This window comes from Tachypleus tridentatus, chromosome 8 (genome assembly GCF_004210375.1).
Source record: "Tachypleus tridentatus isolate NWPU-2018 chromosome 8, ASM421037v1, whole genome shotgun sequence".
Lineage (NCBI taxonomy): Eukaryota > Metazoa > Arthropoda > Merostomata > Xiphosura > Limulidae > Tachypleus > Tachypleus tridentatus.
Window position 1 is genome coordinate 72,773,637 of NC_134832.1, and position 22,620 is coordinate 72,796,256.

Here is a 22,620-nt window from a genome sequence, read left to right on the forward strand (position 1 = left end):
GCTAAGAAACACGAGAAGCTTGTTCTCGCTAGTGGTCACTATTCTCGGACTGTATTAATGATCCTTTGTTACAAAACATGCGCCGCACTTTGAGACCGTGTTTGCGCTCTAAGACTTTAAAGTCAGATCTCACCATTCGGTCAGACAGAGGTGGTCCAATAATTAGCGGTGGGTGCTGTTGACCAGCTCAATGCCTTCCCTCTGTTCTCTAAGTTGAAAATTAAAGCCAGTTGCGCGAGGACATGTAACTTGTGGCGAAATTCTGAAACAAACAAGGGACTCCCCCCAGCTGTAATTAAAATTTGTAGGCGGTATTTGACAAAAACAAAGTACAAAGTTTGTCATAATTATCTTTAGTCCTACAAAGCTTGTATCTCTTCCAACAGCCTGATAGTAGTGGTGGTATTAAAGTAAGTGAACTGGTTTTCTGAAGTCTTGAAGTCGCTGAGACTGACAAGTTGATAAGAAATTTCTAATACCTGCCTCTTGTACAACGTGGATTCAGGTTTTACATAGATACTTCACTGAGCCCACTAGTCTGTGGACTTGTACTGCTGAAAACCAGGTGTCAATACCCGTGGTAGTCAGAGTACAGGTAGCTTTTTATGTAGTTTTGTGCGTAACAACAACAAAAATAATACTTTCCTGGATGTGAACGCAGTGACACCTATTGATTAAACTCTTGTATTTCTGACAGCAAGAACGATGTGTGTACTCGGGAACGTTTCTTTCTCTCTCTCTCTCTTTTGTTTTTACTTCGCATATGCTCATAATGTATGTGTGTAAGCCATATTTTGCTTACATATAACTAACTGCATGTGTCTCACATGTACATTCTAGATATCTAGTTTCAATAAAATACATGATTGTGTGTGTGTGTGTGTGTGTGTGTGTAAATATAAGTGTGTGCATAAATATGTATATTACACAGTGTTTCACTTGGATATTACTCTGTATTTTATAATTTATATATGTATAAAAGACACTCATATTCCGTGTTTTAATAACGTACACACACGCTGCAGTATAAATAATATATATAGCCGTTCCCTGGAATAACAACGATTAGATATTGATTTTCACTAAGATTCATTGTATATTTTGTTAGAAGACAAGATCAGCCCATTTCTCCATGGGTTTGTGGATGATTTCTCGGTTTATATAACTATAATTGGTCACCGTTAGAAAGACCCAGACGTAGGCACTTATGTTGTACATCTTACCCGGGAATGTAGAAATTGTCGTCAGCTCACGTGAACGTGTTTGTTTAAATAATAATGTATGTGGAAACGACCGTCGTATCAAAAGTTGAGTTTTATAAACTAGTTTTTATTTGTTTGTTTCTCTCTCTCTCTTTTTATTCCACAATTTTCCACTAGACAAATAATTTTCAATACTATATTTGTTTTAGTATTTGAGAAAACACATGCAATAGTGTTTAGTCCTTACAGTTTTAAAAACAAAACAGAAAAAAAAATATTGTAACGTATATTCTGCCATTATGATTTGGTTTCATAATTATTATTTTTTTTAATCCATGATTTTGTGCTAGACGAAGGAGTGTTTTGAAATATTTATTTTGTATTCATCTCTGCAGGTGGGTACTTGAAATGATCGTTTGTCCTTGCAAATAGGGTCCAGCATAGCCAGATGGTTAAGGCACTCGACTCGTAATCCAAGGGTCACGGGTTTGAATCCTCGTCACACCAAACATGCCTGCCCTTTCAGCTGTGGGAACATTATAATGTAACGGTCAATCCCACTGTTCGTTGGCGGTGATAACTAGCTTTCTTTCCTCCAGTCTTACACTGCCAAATTAGGGACAACTAGTGCAGATAGCTCTCGTGCAGCTTTGTGCGAAATTCAAACCAAACCTTGCAGATAGAAAGATTAAAATGTATTTTTACCATTACGGTCTTGTATGTTGTTGTTTTTTTAAACTTGGTATCTTACACAGCACAGAGGATTTGTTAAAAGTTGTATTCTCTATTAAAATCCTGGGACAGTACTTGTAGCGATTATTTGCTCAAATATACTTAGAATAATTAAAAGTTTATTAAGGCGTGTGTTTTTCCATTACTGTCTTGTTTAACAGAGAGTTTAAGATGTATCATATTTGAGTAATTTATATTTTGATTTTTAAAAACCTGCCAATGCTACTGCATTGTCTTCGGTGAACTTAGATTTTGTACAACGTCCTTAAAGTACTGTATGATGTAATTATAAAATTTTGGTGTAATTAAAAGGTTGCAGTAGTGAATAAATGCGCAAGACATTTTAGTGGTTGAATGAAGTGTAACCGCAAGCGTAGGTTCTTTATTTACAGGATTTGGCGTAATTTGATTTTTGTCAATGAGTATAGGTGTTTACGTATGGAATTATAAGCACATAGTGCTGAAGCTGCGTATTTAAAAGATGTGAGTAAATGCTTACAATGTGTGTGTAACGTTAAGCACACAGTGTGTGAAGTTGCTTAATTCACAAGGCTGTATGTAACAGCGATGGTATTGTGAAGGTGGTTGATTCATAAGACCCTATATAAGTTGATGTTTGTAGCGGTATGGATGTTATTGTTTTTTGTTGTGGAAATATAAGCCCAGTGTCTGAAAGATTCACAAGGCCGTGTGTAAAGTAACTTAGTCTTCACAGCGATGTAGGTGTGTGTGTTTTTCTTATAACAAAGCCACATCGGACTGTCTTCTGTGTCCATTGAGGGCAATCGAACCCCTTATTTCACCATTGTAAATCCACAGGCTTACCGTTATCCCAGCAGAGGACGTGTTTTTTGTTTTTTTTAAGTAAACACGGAGTCTGACTGTGCTTGATTCACTTGTATTTACAACGATATAGGTGTTTTGTGTGTGTAACTTTAAAACACACGAAGACGCTTCGTTTATAAAATTGTGTGTACATGTTTCACAGCTCCATAACCACTAAATCACTTCTTTACGTGTTAATGCACGTTGTTTAAATGCCAAGTAGTGAAATAATCAGCCGGTCGTATCGAACCGGTACAGCAATCACCTATAGAAATCTATACGAACATCAACTCCTCGTTCTTGGTCCGCACTACTATAATCACCCTTAATGTTATTTTAATTGTTGACTGACGAATGAAATAATATGGACCACACTCTCCGAGAACCTAACCGTTTTCTACATGCAGGTCACCCTCGTAGAGATGTATATGGAATATGCTATTTTACGGTGTAATTGAACATGTCTTGCATCACGTGTCAGTTTGTATAACTGTACTACGTATCAAATATTTATAGAATTTTTTTTCTCTTTCTCTCTATCTTGGGAGAATAACCATGGTATCAGGTTTAATGTGTTGGATGAAACGTATACAGTGTTATCTTTTTAAACCTAATAACCGCGAAACAAAACGAAGATAGCAATCAGTCTCGAGAACTAATCATGTTATAAAACTGAGATGTTCATTGTCTTTCTTGGTGATTCCCTAGGAGTGAGATTAGCTTGATTTTTTTTGTTTCACTTATCGTCAGGTGCAGAGTGTACCATTGGTACCAAATGTGCTTTTATAATTCATTTTATATTTTGCCATTTTCTTATCGTTATGCACTTCAGTGGCTCAGCGGTATGTCTGTGGACTTACAACGCTAGAAACCGGGTTTCGATACCCGTAGTGGGCAGAGCACAGACAGCCCATCGAGTGGCTTTGTGCTTAATTCAAAAACATCTTGTCGTTATATTCTAATTTCTAAGAATCACTCGTATGTTTTTTGGATGTAAATAAATCTTGGTGGTCAAATATCAAATTCATTTCATACAGTCACTGTAAATCTTGGTGGTCAAATATCAAACTCGTGTCATGCAGTCACTGTAAATCTTTGTGGTCAAATATCAAGTTCGTGTCATACAGTCACAGTGAATCTTGATGGTTAGATATTAAAATCGTATCATACAGTCACAGTGAATCTTGATGGTTAGATATTAAAATCGTATCATTCAGTCACAGTGAATCTTGATGGTTAGATATTAAAATCGTGTCATACAGTCACAGTGAATCTTAATGGTTAGATATTAAAATCGTGTCATACAGTCACAGTGAATCTTGATGGTCAGATATCAAAATCATGTCGTCACATCGACGCAATAACACATCGTGATGAAACAGAAGAATAATGTCAGCATTGTCGAATATTTTGCTTTTAATATGTGCGTTTACATATTTCTTTAACACGATTTTTACATTTACATTTTAGTATCTCATCATCTGTCATATTGCCCATTTTCTGTCATATACGAGCTTAAGAATTTTTTTTAATTAACATAAAAAGGGAAATTGGGATGGTTTATTTTGTTTTATCCGCTCGTGAGTTTCGTGTTTGTCTGTTGTCCACTTCTAAGTAGCGTTTTGTTATTAAGAAACCAAAGTGTGGGTTTACGTTTGTTTTTTTGTTTTTCTTGCAGTTACTCTAATGTGTTCCATATTGTCGTATAAAGTAGTAGAAAGTTCCGAGTGTATAAACTCGAAAACCGTACAGTTCAGTAGTGACGTTTTTGTACTAGTGAGTAGTTTTGTTATTAAAATTATTCATATATCTTTATAACTGCTGTATGAAAATAGAGAGGATGGTCAAGGAGTTTCTGATAGGATTTGCCGCTGAGAAGTCGTACTTTTAGTTGAATAATTAAAATACGAAGAAGTAAATCGTGTAGCACCAGGCTCGTGTTTAGGTCTTGATTTAGAAAATTGTTTTATGTGTCATTATGTTTCTTTGGTTTGTTTTGTTTTATTTAGTGTAAAGTTACTCAAGGACTATCTGCGCAAGCAGTCTCTGATTTAGCAGTGGTAGACTAGAGGGAAGGCAGCTAATCAACGCTACCCACCGCCAACTCTTGAGCTACTCTTTTGCTAAAGAATAGTGGGACTAACCGTAAAATTATAATGCCTCCACAGCTGAAAGTGTGAGCATGTTAAGTTACAGAGATTCGAGCTCTCGGACTGCAGATTGAGAATCGAGCGCCTTAACAACCAACCCTTTCCAGACCGTGTTATTATGGGGGAGAGATTGTTTTTTGCAAGATTTTAAAACTTCTATAATATTGAAGAAGGTATTAGGTAAATATATAACACTGTATTAAGTAAGCTATATAAATGATAAATCTATTATTGCGAAACACTAAATTTATATAGATACTTGTGTGGAAAGGCCCGGCATGGTCAAGTGGTTAGTACACTCCGACTCGTAATCTGAGGTTCGCGAGCTCGAATCCCCGTCATACCAAAGATGCTTGCCCTTTCAGCTGTAGAAGCATTATTATGTTACGATCAATCCCGTTATTCATTAGTAAAAGAGTAGCCTAATTGTTGGCAATGAGTGGTGTTGACTAGCTGCCTTTCCTGTAGTTTTACACTGCTAAATTTGGGACGGCTTGCGCAGATAGCTTTCGTGTAGCTTTGCGCGAAATAAATAACAAACAAACAAACTTGTGCGGACAGTTTCACGTGCACTCTTCAGTCCAACGTAGAAGAGAAAGTATTTTTAATGTAATTTCTTTATGTATGAGCGTATACCATGGTATAGGATGCCGCCATGGATATAATTTTATGTAACGCATTTTCTCTACAGTTGGCCCGGCATGGCCTAGCGCGTAAGGCGTGCGACTCGTAATCCGAGGGTAAACATGCTCGCCCTCCCAGCCGTGGGGGTGTATAATGTGACGGTCAATCCCACTATTCGTTGGTAAAGAGTAGCCCAAGAGTTGGCGGTGGGTGGTGATGACTAGCTGCCTTCCCTCTAGTCTTACACTGCTAAATTAGGGACGGCTAGCACAGATAGCGCTCGAGTAGCTTCGTGCGAAATTTCCAAACAAAATCTCTACAGTCTTTAAAAAAAAAGGCGGATGAATTCAGTTCCACGTCTCTTTGAGCACGCAATTCTGCAATAACTCTCCTTCCCCCCTCTTTTATCTATGATACTGGCTAGACCCGCCCTTTAAGTCTGTTTTTGTTTTGGAGGGGGTACTCTCTCCGGAAATAACAGCAGTGTAGTGTTTTCGAATAGTAACTGTACGTATCAGTTATGCATGCGTTGTATAGTTCACGTGCACATTTGTAATCTCGACACAAGCCGAATTACTTCTATACCATCAAATCGTTGAAATTACGACTCGGTTTTGTTTTGTTTTTTATGCTCTTAACCGAGTTGTGGTTAACGATAACATCAATGGCAAGGGCACATTTATTTATGAATTTACATAGTCGAGCTTATTCATCGATAAGGGCTGCTCTCGACAGTTTAATTCGGCTAAGGAAACCGCTCCTTGATCAGCATCTGTACCACGAAACCTATGGAATGTGCGTAGTATTGCGAATTCATCTTATGAATGAATGTAACTATAAAAACATCAGTACACTCTTATAATGTTTTCATGTATACAACAGCACTATATATCAGGTCATCCCTTGAGGAATGTCCGATTTTAGGTTCAGAAAAAGAGAAAGGATTTGAAACGCTTTTAATGTTATATAATCAGTAATGTATGTTCCATTATTGTTAATTACTTCCTGCCAACGATTCAGAAGCTTCTGAATGCCATTTCTATAAAATTTTTGGGGTTTGGAGGAAGAGAATTAGAGAGGATAGTTTTGACATCTTAATGTATTTTAAGCTCTTTTCCATCAAGATACTTCTGCAGACTTCAGAATAGATGATAATCGGATGTGGATAGGGTCTGGAGAATAAAGAGGATGTGGAAGTTTTTTTCCAGTTTAACTCTTCAATTTTGCAGATGTAATCATTGCTGTATGGTGCCGTGCATTATGCTGGTGTAATACAACACCTTTATAATTGTAAAAGCAAGCCTCTTCACTTTCAGTGCAACATTCAAGTGCTCTAACTGCTGACAGTAGAAGTCTGATGTAATCATTATATTGAGTGGCAGCAACTCAAAGTGGATCACACCAACAATATCCTCCAAACGCTTAACAAGACTTTCCTAGGGTGGAGGTCCTTCGCTTAACATTTTTATAAAATATCCATTTTTCATCTCCAGTCACTAACTTGTCCAAAAAAGGTGTTACGTTCACGAGATGCAGAGAAGTTCAGATGTCCACTCTTGCTCTAAGGTTGGCTTGTGTCTAATCATGGGGGACCCATTTTCCAAGTTTTGACATATTTCAAAGCTGTTGCAGATGATGGTGAACTGTTGAATTAAGCTTCTGTGCTAGTTCTTCAACTGTTACAGCACAATCTTCATCAAGTGCAGCTAGCAGCAAGTCATTATTAAACTCAACAGAATGACCTTAATATCGTGCATCACTTAAGCTGTAGTCACCTGACCTGAACTTCTGAAACCACTTTTGACATTTTCTTTCATTGAGAGACTCCGCATCATAAACACCTTGAATGTTTCGTGTAGTTTCTACTGCACTATTGTCTTTTTTAAACTCGTAAAGCATTATATGCCTAATGTGCTCCTCAGACACATGCATCTTCATAAGTATTTATTTGATTAATGATTTGAATAGGTGGAGTTGGGTTAGCTTCTTTTATTTTTCTGAACGTTTTTATACGTGCCCTGCTATTATGTAGCATTATTTAGTCATGAAAGTCTTTTAGAAAGAGAGAAACGAATGCACTTTCTGTATTAAATTTTCGGACTTCTGGGATGACCTGATATTCCAGGTATCATGTGTGAGAGAGAATTAGAGATAGAGACAAAACGGGGACTAATTATACTCTGACATTCTCACAAATGCAAGCCATTAGACAGCTCATCTTTATACTGTTTTATTACATATTATTTCAGTTACAGTGTTTACCTTTGTGAAATTTATATATTTAGTACTAGCAAGTCGGTCACGATGCTAGTGCCGTGTCAGTTTGCTGTATTTTACAATTTCATTACATTATTTTTTAACTTTGTCCAAGATAAAAATGTACTGCTTCGTTATGTAACATCGGTCCTTGTGTGTGTAAGGAAACCCTGACACTTTTCTAATTGTTAAGTGACACTAACAAAGACCTTAGAGTTACTTTGTTTTAACGCGTGTGTGTTTATCTCAAAAGAATATCGCGTGTAAAGTTGTCGGTAATATGTTCAGTAGATGTAGCTGCATTACAGACGTTGTGTGAACCTCTTTCAGTAATGTTGAACATTTTTTGTGTCGCGTGTTATCGCTATGCTAGGACTTGTTTTGTTTCGATTTTTATTTAAATTTAGTGAAAGCAGAAGAGAAAGTTTTGCGAGATTCTGTACATACTGTTATAAACACGGTTTAACGGTTGACTGTTTGTGACGCACACATTGTGTTCTTTGTGTACAGAAACACGTAATCCTTTATTTCTCTTTATAATAAATCATTTTATTAGATATAATTTCTTAAGCCTTTGAGCTACAGATGTGAAGTTCTTGTTTTGAAAACAAATTTTGTGGGTTGCTTATGGATTCTTCTTACAAACATACAAGTCACGCAGAAAGATATTAATAAAAATAACATTAATGTTGCTACAAAAGTCACTTGTTAATGCTAGAATAGCCTTTTTATTTTACGTAGAAAAGGAGTGACATTAACCAGTTTTTCTTGGTCCTGGTTTGTATACCAAGTTTTGTAACAGACGGAAATTTAGAAATTCTCGATAAATATAATACGTGTTAAAGTTGAATTTCTTTTGTAGGAAAAGTATAAAACGAGTTAATAATTTAAGGATTAATCGAAGTTGGATTTTTTTTTTAATTTTCGTTTATAATTCTTTTTTCTGTTATTGGATTTACGATGTGTGTGTATTTCAACTGTATATAAAAATAGTAATAATTTGTCAGACTCGGTGACCTGACCTATTAACATTGTTGAAACAGCAGAGAAAAAACCCTGCACACACATATATATTACCTGTAAGACGGAACACCGACTGCTAAGTTCATATGTCTTTAATGTCACTCAACCTGTTGTGATTATCTAATTACAGTGTTGGATTCGATCGAGAAGTCGTGGTATTAATTCAATTTTTCTGGTTAAGAGTAACTAACCAGGAAGTGGTTTTCTTGCTCCATTGTCTTCCCGCTGGTACACAGTTTAAAATTAAGGATGATTTCACTACAACATTAACATTAGAGTGTTAATGTAATGCTGACATTAGAAAATTATTGTATTGTTTTGCTGACAGTGTAAAACTACTATATTGTTAGACTGACAGTAAGAAAGTTACATTATAGGTACAACATTAACATTAGAGTGTTAATGTAATGCTGACATTAGAAAATTATTGTATTGCTAGGCTGACATTAAAAAGCAGCTGTATTGTTCTGCTGACAGTGTAAAACTACTATATTGTTAGACTGACAGTAAGAAAGTTACTGTATTGTTAACTGACAAAAATGTGCGTATAAAATGTCATTCAAGTGAAGTAAAATACAATTTTTGTGGTCAACCTTATCTAGCCAGACACCTGTGTGTTTGTGTGTGTAGTACTTGTAGTAATAATAAACATGCAAAATAATATATAAACATATATTAACAAACATTTAATAATTGTACATTTCGGAATGTACATATATATAGGGTGATATAAATGTGGGTCGTTGTGGGCTTGAGCACCCACATCTCGCTCTTCTAATTTCTAATCTTCTTATGTCAGACTAGCGAATTGGAGGCTAAGACTGATAGATGGTGTCCCCACCGCAGTGTGAGTCCTATTTTCTAAGTCACCTCCAAAGCTTTATAACCCACGTTGTAGCTTGCACCCTTTTATGTTAATGTGTTTTGTTTATGGCTTTAAAAAATTATGGTTGTAATTCCTCATGATTACGTTTATTCGTTTGACTTCATAGATGTAATTATTTAATTTCCCTACTACATATATTCTGAAGTGTTTGATTAAGCTTCGATTCCCGTCGAATGAATCTGTTACTAAATATACATATCAAGCGAAAATATAAAATCTTAAAATGTACTACAAATCCACACAAATAAAAAAAAAAAAAAAAAATCATACAGGATTTTTTAACCTATAGAATAATAATTTGTGTATTATTACATAGTAGCATTGAAACAATATTGAACATAGGCCGCTTCTTCGATCATTTACGAACTCGGGTGGGAATCTGCTGTGCAATGACAGATGAACACTAGAGGGCTACATTCAGGCGCCTATGTCCTGAATTAAACTCCACATTCACTTTCCGTAGCCAATTATGGAAAAGTAGTTGCATAGTAATAAAGTCAAAGAAAGAATAACACCTCATCCAGGTATTAAATAGTTCAGAATAAAAATAGCCGAATAAAGGATACAAGAAGTAAATAAAATTATATAAAATAACCACTTTGGTGTACAATTCAAGAAATAGACTATCTTAAAAATATCTTGAATGCTGGTAAGCAGTCATATACCACTAACAGCTTTATGATATTCTTTAACATTTGTTTTATTTCTGTATGTTTTGTCTGTGCGTATTTCTTTTCCATTTTCAGATTTTGTATGTAGTATAAAATATTTGTTGTCCCGTGTTGGATTATTTCAAAGTTTAAGAAAGAGGGTGAACGTTAATAACTTTGCTTGATTATCATGGTTTATTCTTAAGTTCAGTTTAGGCAAAGAAAAGTATTACAGGATGAAACCTAAGAGTAAGAGGTCTAAAATTTCGTTAGCTGAAAAAACAACAACCAAAAACGTTAACGTGCAGACATGACAAGTTCTTCTGTTTTACATGATTCAGAAGTTTTACGGAGTTCTGTGAGGCACGTATCGGGCATGATATTACTGCTAGCATGCTCAATGTGAATCCGAAGATCCCATGTTTGCGATTGTTTGAAACAAAATATCACCCCATGTTTTTTCTGGAAGTATGGACGTCGTAGGAGAAACGGTAAAATTCCACAACTTGATTATAAGAGCATGTTACGTATTACGATTTCAAACAGCCAGAACTGGGTTAAATTGTAGTTTAAATTTAAAAGTTAATTAAATGTCGGTAATATATGAAATTTACGATATTTACCAATAAGATCGATACACAGTTTTCTTTCTTAATACAAATATATTTAAATATACAAATAATTTGCATACAAAAGGTATACAAAATTACAAATACTATTAAGTCTTCTTTACGATCTAGAACTTCCTTGATATCCTACTGAGGGCTCACGATGAGCTAATTCTGAGTTAACGTAGATACAATTCACTTAACAGGAAGTTAGCTAGTTCTGTATTCTTTGCTGATCTCACGCCATTTACAAGCCAACCTTTCACCGCTGAAGTTATGTAATGTTTTCGTAAAAATATAGATGTTCTTTGTGAATTCGCTGAAGTCGGATGTTTTTTCGCGTTCGAAATACGTTATCGTTCCTGGTCAATATCTGTAGTTTTTCTATTAATAAACGTTTATCACGTTTATAGCTTCTGTGGTTTATAGTGCACTAACTGTATACAGCAAACCAGTAACAATATTCTGTCTCTTCACGTGTTGCTATGGCTACCTTTAATAATATTAAGCGGATTCTCGAAATTTCAATTTGCAACAACACTGGAAATCACTAATGTTTAAATACACACATCCTACATTGATTCGTGCACTCGAGAATCTCCTATAGATTTAGAGAATAGGCGGGAATTTCGCGATACACATTTAACAGTATAAGTTACACGCATTTCTAAATATATATTTAACTCAAAAACATCGATATTAAGATAAGTATATAATACTAAATCCAGCTACAAGCTCAAAAACTGAAGGTGGTTGCTGTTGAGTTAGCTGCCTTCCTTTTGGTCTATTAGTTAAAAATTAAGGAAGGCTAGTACAAATAGTTCACGTCAGCAAAGCTACACATGAACTATGTAAACACATTTATTGTGTAATACGTAACTAGCTAAAAATGATGGATTAATTTGCTTCATAAAACCTCAGTACTTTTTTTTTAATTAATGGATTAATGCATTAAATAGTTCTCCGATGCACATTAGTCTAATTTAATTTTATATAACACATTAACCCAGCCGTTTTACTATGTTCTTTTTTAACACATTAATTCTGCAATTTTAGTAACTTGCTAGACTGACATTAGAAATGTACTACATTATTTGGCCCACAGTAGAAAATAACTATATTGTTTGGCTAACAGTAAAATGTTACTGTCTTGCTGACATTCGAAAAATTGCCGTGTTGCTAGGCCGACAGTATAAAACTTCTATATTATGAGCCTAACAGTATAAAGTTACTGTGTTGCTAGACTTACATTAGAACAGGGGTCACCAAACTTTTTTTCACAGAGGGCTAGATTACTTGGGGAATGAGAAACGCGGTACACATGATCATTATGTTCAATACTCATAAGTTAGAACGAAAGCTCTCTGTAAAAGACTTAACACTAAGTTTAGGATGCCACTTTAGCCATGTGGCATGCAATATACACATAATAAAAAAACAAACAGAAATACAACCAACATTTTTATTCACTAAAAGGTTATCAAAGAAGGTGACATTAGCAAAAACAATTGTCACATCGCACATAGTGAGTAAATATCTGAATTTCACTAAGCCGCAAAAAAGTTAGTGAGATTTATGAAAGTGGCGTTTGGCTTTCAAAATATCTTCAATGTTCGGTTTTGAATTGCTGCATCCAATCATTAGAATTGCTTTCAAATGTTCATCAGTCAACCTTGATCAATGTACCGACTTCACATACTTCATTTTTGAAAATGCTTGTTCACAGACATAAGTTACTCCGAACATTGATGCCATACCAGATTCGAACTGCTTCAGCTTTGGAAAATCGTCTTCAGGTATGCAGCTGTAAAATGCAATAAGTTGTCCCTCTCTGTGTTTTGCTTTCAACAAGTCATTTCCTTGCAAATCAATGACCTCCAGCTGAAGTTCCACTGGCACGTCATCAATGACACAATCAAAAGGATTCTGAAAAAGGAGAATGTCACTTTCGATTCTGTCGAGATCCGAAAATCTCTCTAAAAATGCTTATTTAAATCACCAATAATCTTTTTCTGAAACTCCAGGTTGACATCTTCTGTGATTCCAGCATGAAACTCATTGAAACACTGAAAATGAGAGAGGTTTCCTCCTTCCAAATGTGCTTCAAACAATGACAGCTTTCTCCGAAATCCTTTAATGATTCTATAGAAATCAGAGACAAGGTTATTATTCCCCTGAAGTTTCAAGTTCAATTCATTCATGTGGGATGTGATGTCAACCAAAAATGACAACCAGGTTGGATCCGACAGAAGTGGATCGGCTCTATATTTTTCGATAAGAAATATATCTATTTCTCTTCCCAGCTTATAAAAACGAGACAAGACTTTACCGCAGCTGAGCCACCTCACCGCCGTGTGATAAGGCAAGTCACAGAAATCCGAATCAATTTCTTCAAGAAACGCCTTGAACTGGCGATGATTAAGTGCATGACCCCGAATGAAGTTCACTGCAGAAATGACTGGTTTCAGTACGCAAGAAATATCTAAGTCTTTTCCACAGAGTGCTTGCTAGTGTATGAACAGAGCGCTTGAGAGTTGAAGATCTTCCAACTGTTTCCTGATCAGACCCTTCTTTACTCCAGCCATGTTTTTTCCACCATCAACTGTTACCTCTAAGCTGATTCCACTGAAGGTTATAGACTTGCAAAGTTTTATGCACTTCCATGAAAATGTCTTCTCCAGTTGTTCTTCCGTGAATGCTACAAACAGATGCCAACTCTTCCGTGATCTCAAAGTCCAAATTAACTCCACGAAAGAACACGAGAAGTTGTGACGTACTCGAAAGATCAGTAGACTCATCCAGTGCCAGAGAATACCATAGGAAGTTTCTAGCTTTTTGGCGTATCTGTAATGCGATATTATCTCAAAGTTCTTCTGCTCTCCGTACAACTGAAGTTGCTGAAAGTACCAGCCTGAAAATTGGCTTTTTCAGGACTCAGCTCATTTGCTGCTTCCGTCATACACTATTTGATGAAGTTGCCGTCAGTAAAAGGTTTTCCTGGCTCTGCCATCCTATGCACTGTTTTGTAACTTGTATGAGTGACAGATTCATTTTCAGCAAACTTTCTCAAAATTTCTTTTGAGATTCAAAAACACGTATCATGGATTCAAATTTCTTAGAACGAAACTTTCCTGAAAATTTCAAATATGTTGATCGATGATTTGTTTCATAGTGACGCCGAAGATTGTACTCTTTTAAAACGACAACACTTTTGGTGCATATCACACAAGTAGCTTTCTGGTTTTTTTGTTTCCACAAAGAACGATTTACGAAAAGCGCATAACCCAGTGGTTCCCTAACTGGGGGTAAATTACCGTGGGGGTAATTTAACAATTTATCGGGGGTAATGGAGGGGTGACAGAAAAAAGTTAAAATTTTGAAAATCAAGAAAACATTGAGGTAGCTGGTATTAGGATTAATGTTAACTTAGTCTTAGTATGTAAAGTTGTAAATTAAACCTATTTTAAGTATGTAATAAAGTTAAACCAAATATAATAAACATCAAAAACTAATATACAGTAGTAGAAAAGAAAAAATATGTATCTAAGTGTGTGGTAACCTAAAAGTATTTTGACAAGTATGCTTCAGAACACAAGTCACTCAGTAACCCTGATGACTCATCGACGTGTCCAGTACGCGTCACTCACTGCCTGAGGTTGCCTCTATTTCACACTGTCAGTTTCTATGTGAGCATCAGCCGAGGTAGACAAAACCTGGTATGTATGTGTACTGCCCTGTGCAGTATAGTTAGTATTTACCTACTATTACATCATTCCTATGCTGAATAAGCTCTTTTAATGCTATCCAGAATGCCATGAAAAAATAAATAATAAGTTCACATTGTTCACACTTTTTCATGCAGTTTTTCTTTTTTCTGCAGATTAAACAATAAAATGTCTAAAAAGCGCACCTACTCTGACGCCTTTCTTCGCTATGGCTTTGTGAATTTACCTTCTGGTGGAGAGGATCGGCCACAATGTGTAGTATGTCACAAAGTATTGACAAATGAAAGCCTCAAGCCATCAAAACTCTCAGCTCACCTCCAGAAGTGCCATCCAAATCTTCAAAATGAGGATCAGGCTTATTTTCAGCGCCGGGCTGTAGCACTGAAGAATATCCAGTTCGGTTCATCTTGAATTCAAGCCCAAAAGCTTCAAGCTGCGGTCGAAGCATCTTACTTTGTTGCATATAAAGTTGCCGGACAACAAAAATGCCACACCATTGCAGAGAATCTGATTATGCCTTGTGCATACGGGATGGTAAGCAAGGTATGTGGGGAGGATCAAGCGAAGAAACTGAGTGTCATATCTCCATCAAACAACACAATCCGCCGACGAATCGATGACATGGCATCAGATATTCTGTCCCAAGTTACAACAGAGATCAATGAAAGCTCATGTAGCAAATTATCCTTGCAATTTGATGAATCGTGTGACGTAGCCAGTTGTGCTGTTCTCCTTGGGTTCGTTCGTTACGTCCACCAGGACAAGATCAAAGAAGAGTTCCTATTATGCGAAAATCTGCTGACAACCACGAAGGGAGAAGATATCTTCAATATCATCAACAATTTCTTTACCACGAATGGATTGGATTACGTTCAACAGGTAGGGAGAGATGTTTATATAAAGTCTAGATTAGTATAAATACAATGAATTACATGGCATATAGTCATATAGTTTTATTTATTATACAAGTAGCTGTAGTGTAGCTAATATTTTATACATAATTCACAAAAAAGTATCGTGCCTGTCGTACTGAAATACTAAAGTACCAAAATAAATTAAATTAAATTAAAACCATATAATTATAACGCAAAAGATAAGTAAGAATGACTAACTGACGCAATCTAAATAGTTTTTTTCTTTTTTAATCTAGGTCTCCGTCGATGATGGGTCGTAATCGTGGATTACGGGGCCTCATACAAGCTGTGAATCCAGAAATTTCTGTAGATCATTGCATCATTCATCGGTACTCTCTTGGATCAAAAAGCCTGCCTGGTAATCTGAAATTAGTGTTTGAAGATGTGTTGAAAATCGTCAATTTCATCAAGTCCAGGGATGTGAATTCGCGCATATTCAGGGAGCTGTGCAAGGAAATGGGAGAGCAGTATCAAGTTCTGCTCTACCACACCGATGTTCGCCGATTGTCACGAGGCAAGGTTGTACGTCGAGTCATTGAGCTCCGAACGGCTCTTCAGGAATTTCTGAAACAAGAAGAATCTCCTTTTGCTACCAAGTTCACTGATAAGGAGTGGTTTGTTCGACTGTGTTATTTGGCTGACATAGTTGCGGAGCTGAACAGTGATAATCTGCAACTCCAGGGCCAAAACACGACTGTCATTGATGCCCATCACACTGTGACTGCATTTCTGGGAAAACTGAGACTCTGGATTCGACGCTTGGAGAAAGGAGTGATCGCTCAGTTTCCCACCCTAGACCAGTTTGTTGAGGAGAATAGTTATGATACTGGATCACTTTTACAGACCATCAACAAAGAGATGAGCGACCATTTGAAGGGGCTTGAAACAAGCATGCAGCACTACTTTCCAGAGAGTGACCTAAAAACAGCCAGTCTTCAGTGGATCATTTATCCCTTTTCTGTACCTGATGAGGCCATTCATGATGGTGATTTCCCTGCAAAGGAGGAGTGGATCACAAATGAAGCCTTGAAAGTCAAATTCCAAAACAAAATGCAGATTCCTTTTGGATTTCACAACTAGCTGACTCGCCAACTCTGTCCAAGAGAGCCTTGAAGTTGTTGGTATCATTCTCAACAACGTATCTGTGCGAGAAGGGGTTCTCAACCGTGCTGGGGATGAAAACAAAAAAGAGGACTCGCTTGAATGTTGCAAACGATGCCAGGCTGGCACTTTCAACCACAAAGCCAAGAATTCCTAAACTAGTTTCAAGTATGGAACTCCATCCATCTCACTGATGTTCTTGACATCTTTGGCAATACTCATTAGAAATGCACAATGATCAAATACAATAATTAAAAGTGTAATTCAGTGTAAATAAATTATATAAATAAATTGTAAATAAATAAAGTGTAATAAATAAAGTGCAATGTATCTCTAGTTTAATTTAGCCATATATATCAATGTTGAAAACATTTTGTGAAAGGGGTAACATGTTTAATGTGGCATGTGAAATTGAGTAACAAGCTGAAAAAGTTTGGGAACCACTGGCATAACCCAACTACTAAGAGATATGAGCTAACTGAAGCGGTAACCCTAGGCCGCAGAATTTACAAGACGAGTCGATAGGACGAGGGTTAACTCTGTACTTGTTTTCGAAATCCTAATGCTTTCATAGATACGTGCCTCCATATGAATAAACGGGCAACAAGGACAAATGTATTTTCCTATTGGTTAAAAATGCACGTGACAGCCTTGTTTCTTTTTATCATGACGTCTTGTGTTTGCCAGCTTAAAGCGACCAAAGTGTGATTTATTATGTTATGACAGTCGGACATTTGATGAAATGTCACTTTCTATTTCCAAGCGGCTAGCTGCTGGCAGGCCAGACAAAATGACCTAGAGGGCCGTAATTTGGTTACCCCTGCATTAGAAAGTTATAAAACAAAAAGAAATTCGAAGAAACTTTTCAGCATGTAAAATCAACTACAGCAAGATACTTTTCAAAATAAGATCCATTTTTTGGTCGTAAACGGTGATTTTATATGGTCGTACAACTTAAGTCGTTTAACGAAAAAATCTCTACAGATAACATCTAAATCATTATCAATAGTTTTATCCCTTTGTTAAGTACAATTATTCAGCTAGACGAAGTAGCCAAAGAGTTGGCTGGAATCTGGACTCAAGAATTTGGTCTGTGTGCGTTGTTGTGAGTTCAGTAACAACACATCATAATTTAGTCCTGAGCTGTAAAAATCATGATAGTCATGTAATGTGTAACATGTACATTGATTAAGTTGAATTATCATTTCAATGTTTTTTTAAAACACTGAAGTGCTTCGTCTCTAAGGTTATTCCTTTTCACTGACCATTAAGCACAGTTTCAGTCACTATATAACATCATTGAATTTTGTTTTTAACATTTGTAGTTTACTGAATTCGAGAATTGTATATGTTTACATCGTCATCCTTTTGCTTTTGGGGGCGTTATAATCTAGTCAATCCAACTACTCGATGGTAAAGAGCATCCCAAGAATTGGCGGTGAGCATTGTTGCCTAGCTGCCTTCCCTCTAGTATACCATTTTAGTATTGGGGATGGCTTGCGCCAGTGCAGCTTTACCCGACATCTAACAAACGATGTACAAACTTGTGAACATGTAGTTTCAACAGGTAATATACAAGTGATAACAAAAAGTTGATGCTTTTTAGAAAGTGACATCATTGCAGAACAGTTAATACGTTTCCTTAGTGGTGGCACTTCTTGTCTGTTTCTCGTGATTTTTTTATTTTCTATTTTTAGTGCTTTTGTGGATTGGGGTTGTGAACGTAATGCTAACATATGTGTAACAATCATGCTGCTGAGTAAAACGTATAACGAAATAATATTGTGGCAGGTAGTTGGAACTCGAACCCAATACGTAAGAAATGGGTAGCGATTAAATCAACCACACTCCACTGACAATATCAGTAACCTATAACAATATGACCACAATTAACCACACTCCATTGACACTTTCAATAACCTGTAACAATATGACCATAATTAACCACACTCCACTGACACTTTCAAGAAACCTGTAACAATATGACCATAATTAACCACACTCCACTGACACTTTCAAGAAACCTGTAACAATATGACCATAATTAACCACACTCCACTGACACTTTCAAGAAACCTGTAACAATATGACCATAATTAACCACACTCCACTGACACTTTCAAGAAACCTGTAACAATATGACCATAATTAACCACACTCCACTGACACTTTCAAAAAACCTGTAACAATATGACCATAATTAACCACACTCCACTGACATTTTCAATAACCTGTAACAATATGACCATAATTAACCACACTCCATTGACACTTTCAATAACCAGTAACAATATGACCATAATTAACCACACTCCACTGACACTATTAATAACCTGTAACAATATGACCATAATTAACCACACTCCACTGACACTATCAATAACGTGTAACAATATGACCATAATTAACCACACTCCACTGACACTATCAATAACGTGTAACAATATGACCATAATTAACCACACTCCACTGACAGAAATGTAAAGCTTTTTGAAATAAAAATCTGTTGCTATTAAAATATAACGTTGTACGAACATGATGTACAAAACGTGAATAATATAGAACTGTGTTTCGAATACAAGTACTGAGTGAAATGTGTTGTGGATAAAAATATGCAGACAAACACTGTCGTGGGAATAAATACTGAAACAACTAATGCTCGACTCTTAACAATTTGTATGTACACACGCTGATTGTATTGTCGAAGGCTGTCAAGATCATATCATGTTCATGTAAAAATGATTAAACTGTCAAGATCGCATTAAGGTTAAAGTAAAAATAACTTGAAGGCTGTCAAGATTGCGTTATGTTTATGAATTAATCAATTTAACAGTTTCATTATCATCTGGTAATTAATTTGCGTGTTTCTTTTTTCTAAAGTTACGTTTGATATTAGCCGAATGGAACCCCTAACCTCGCTAACCAAATAAATATTTTAGTCAGCCTTCTGGATTACCATAACTTGTAAATCTTACATCATCGAAAGCACTGGTTTGTGTGTGTTTTAATTCATTGCACGTTTGTGTGTAATCCTATGTGCTAATCCTTATAAGAAGTAATCAAGGACGGTGAGTAACAAAATAAATGAACTAGAGAAGTTCTAAGTATCTGAGTGTAGTCGCGGGGTTGAGTCTTTCTTAATCTTTATGTTTCTCTTTCTACAGGGAAAATTTTAATTTCACAGTAGTGTACCACACCTAATATTTTTATAATAATTAACTTTAGTTGATTTGACCATTTAACTCACTGTATCTTCCTTACTGCTTGGGTCTTTGTTTTGTGTTTCTACCTTCTCGACCCGTACTTCATTTTGTCTGTAAAATGAATTATGGCCTCTTTGAAGACTCGAGCTGACCAACACATGAAGTTATATCCATTATAGCAAAAAGACACTTTCAGTGCCTTTATAATCACGAAGAAGCGACTCAAACTGTGATACTCAGTGCGTTAACATTCACGAAGGAACAATCCAAGTAAAGGACTCAAACCTTTCCCATCAAAGTGTTAACAGTCACGATAAAAAACACTCAAGCCATAACACTCAGAGTATTAACGGTCATGACGAAAATGATTCAAATCGTTACGTCCACTAGGCTGTCACTAACTTATGTTGTGACATTCATTGAAACCTTGACGATCAGTACCACGAATTGATAAACCATGATTCACTAAGCTGATAATAACGAAGAAATTGAATCGTGAGACTCATTTCGTTGACAATAACGAAGAAACGGCTCAAATTTTAACAAGTAATACGTTAACAGTTACGAATAAACAGGTCAAACCTTGACTTAATTTAATATATTGGTAGTCGCAAAAGTGTCGAAGACTTTTTTCTTCTGAATAGTTTATTTTAACTCGGGACTTCTTGTGAAAAGGCGTCAGTTGTCTTCTTACCTCACTCTTGGAAACATTTCGTCTTTTTCATTCGTCATAAAATATATCTGTTGCTCCAATAAAACAACATAAAATCAGTTATTTTTGTTTAACTTGTATGCAAGTCAAAAGTCAATAATGAAAAATAAAATCACTGAAGATTGTGAGCTGTATCTGGCCAACAATACAAGCTTAATGCACACATTTATAACTTAATAGATATGCAAAAGTCGATAATTTTAAATAAAACTAAACACAAAAGTATGTTTTTTCTGCGTACAACAAATAACGTTACGCTTTGACGAACTGTTTAACATATGACAAAGTACCTTGGGCTGTTACCCATAATTCAGTTGGGAAAGACCGTTTAAAGCATTGTCGTGATAATGGCCGTGAAGCATCATGTGATACTGATGGACGTGTCTTTACAGTGGTTGTACGGTTGATGGTGTCACAGAATAGTGGTTTAGGCTTTATTTTATTGAAACTGGTTTTTGAGCTTAAACTTTCTAATTACACGTTTTAGGTTTTTGAGTAGAAATACCGTAATACGTAATACTATAAAGTTTCTGCCCTTTTTTTTTATTTAAAAAAAAAAAGACATTAGCAGTTGACAAACGAACCATGAAAATTTCGCCTCGCCAAATGCGTTTTAGTCGTATTGGAAGAAAACCTTATTGTTAGGGTATGCAAGCCGGTTGGGATTTGGCAAGCGTGACGTAACAGTGCACACTGAATGCAAGCACTCACTCGACGTTGTCTTCACGTCACGTTTGGAGAGCCGAGCTTGTTATCCAGCTGCCCAGCTCCCATGTATACGTAGTGGATTCTCTTCAATCGATGAACGGAACCTTAGGTCGGACCGCCACTGTTACGTAGAATGGTGTCAACAATATAGTTGGGCCTCGTGCAGTGATAGCACAGTATTTTACTGGTAGATCATTTTAACTGCGATTGTGTTAACTTTAGAAAAAAATAGGCGTTTTGGGATGAACACTTTACTGTGTATGGGCAAACATTTTTACGACTACATGTAAGGTTCATATCGCCAAAAACCTGAATCTCAGGAAATTTCACGTGGCCACAAGTCAAGACATCAACTACTTTAGGTGATCACGCAAATGTGAGTGTTTGCCATCTTTTTTAGTACATTTCTTTTTCTTTGATTTAATTAGACAATTGCTGTATGTGAATTGTTATCAAGCTGATAATAGTTAAAAACTATCAGTAAAAAACGTGACATTTTAGTTTCAACTGTTTAACCTGCTTTAACTAAGAAGGTTCATTCATTATAATATTTAGCTTCTCACATCCTAGAAAACACTCACTGAATACAAATTAAATTATATAGTTAATAAAAGGTTCAGTGTTTTTTGTCAGCGTAGAAAACAATATAACGTATATTGAAGAAATCAAACTTAAGTAACAGTGGTCTTATGCAGGTTGTTGTTACTTAGTGTATATCCACCCACCCAATTTAATTTTTGTAAGATGTACAGTTATTAACGATAATCTTTTAAAAGTTGAGTATCAAGTCACATGGAATTATTCCACTCCATTTTCCTTTAATATGTTAACTTTTTTTCCTATGCAAACTTTAAACAATAAAGTTAAATATATTTTAAAAAATCCATGCACTGCTTCGTGAACTTGTTATCACTAACTTCTGATATTTAAGTATAGCCTTTCAAATAATAATCTGACTTATATACTGTTGTAGTTTTCTAGCTTTTATCGCTTGGTAGCCTTTTGGAAATGTCACTCGCTGTACTGGAAATCGATTAGACGAAAATCGTTTCAATTTCCATCCGGTTTTGAAAATCGACTTAAGTTTTTACTCATCTTGCCTGATGTCACGATAATAGATTTATAAATTATATTTAGGTAATTTCAGGACGATTGGAAAGAATTTGAGCGTGGAGTTCATTTACTAACTGATCGATTTTTTCTCGATACATTTTCCTAAGGATTAAAAATATTATTTGTTTGCTTATATGTTGATTATTTCATTTAAAAGTGTGTGTGACGAAGTCTGGTTCTTCTGAGGA

General features: G+C 35.9%; 1 protein-coding gene across 7 annotated transcripts in view; it reads left to right on the forward strand.

The window, feature by feature from the left end:
• Window positions 1-22,620, forward strand: part of LOC143222662 (uncharacterized) — a 70,621-nt gene that overhangs the window by 28,665 nt on the left and 19,336 nt on the right. Inside the window, exon 1 of one of the 7 annotated variants that reach the window (XM_076449470.1) lies at window positions 8,305-10,839. The exons of 5 other annotated variants lie outside the window; for them this stretch is intronic. The gene's annotated coding sequence lies outside the window, so the exon portion shown is untranslated. Of the gene's footprint in view, window positions 1-8,304; window positions 10,840-20,402; window positions 21,696-22,620 lie in introns of those variants that run through there. One more of the 7 variants, XM_076449466.1, reaches the window with a different exon arrangement.